We start from the raw sequence: 898 nt of genomic DNA, 5'->3' as shown, positions 1-898 counted from the left end.
TGTGATGCCACCAGCTTTCTTCTTGCTCAAGATTGCTTTTGTTGCCCTCCAGTGGTCGGCAAACTCTGGCTCGCGAGCCACATGGGACTCTTTGGCCACTTGAGTGTGGCTCTTCCACAAAATACCGACTTCAGTGCATGGCCATGAAGTTTCAGTCGCACTGTATGTGTGCGCCGGCACGTGGTATTTTGTGGAAGAGACATACTCAAGGGGCCAAAGAGCCACGTGTGGCTCGGGAGCCGCAGTTTGCTGACCACGGCCCTAGCCCATTTGGCTCAGTGGATAGAGCCTCAGCCGGCAGACTCAAGGGGTTCAGGTTCGATTCTGGTCAAGGGCATGTAGGTTTGTTGCAGGCACATACCCAATATGCAGTGTACAAGTGGCAGCTGATTGATGTTTCTCTTCCATCGATGTTTCTAACTCTCTATCCGTTTCCCTTCCTCTCTGTAAAAAATCAATAAAATATCTTTTTTAAAAAAGATTGCTTTTAGTGATGGAGGTCTTTTGATTCCATTTCCAGATTTTCTATTCATTTCTTTGTAAAATACCATTGGAGTTATTGGGATTGCATTTATTTTTTATTTTTTTTAATTTTTATTTTTTTGCAACAAATAGAAAAGTTAATTTATTTCTTTGACATTAAATATATTTTCTTCCAATTAATAAGATGTAATTTCTCACAAATAAGTGGGGTGTGGGGGGGACCCTGAAAATCTTAAAGGAAAAACCATTGAGAGAAAAATGTTAAATGATACTTCAAGATTTTGTAACTTTCAAATTCTGTCAAACATATCACTTGAAATTTCACTTGTCAAAAAAACAAAACCCTCCAAAACCGTATTTACATATCCATTATTGCAGGTATCTAATTATTCAAAAATATAAAAAAAAATAAAAA

This window comes from Myotis davidii, unplaced genomic scaffold, assembly GCF_000327345.1.
Source record: "Myotis davidii unplaced genomic scaffold, ASM32734v1 scaffold2844, whole genome shotgun sequence".
NCBI lineage: Eukaryota > Metazoa > Chordata > Mammalia > Chiroptera > Vespertilionidae > Myotis > Myotis davidii.
The sequence above is the reverse complement of the archived record's forward strand: the minus strand, read 5'-3'. Positions refer to the sequence as shown.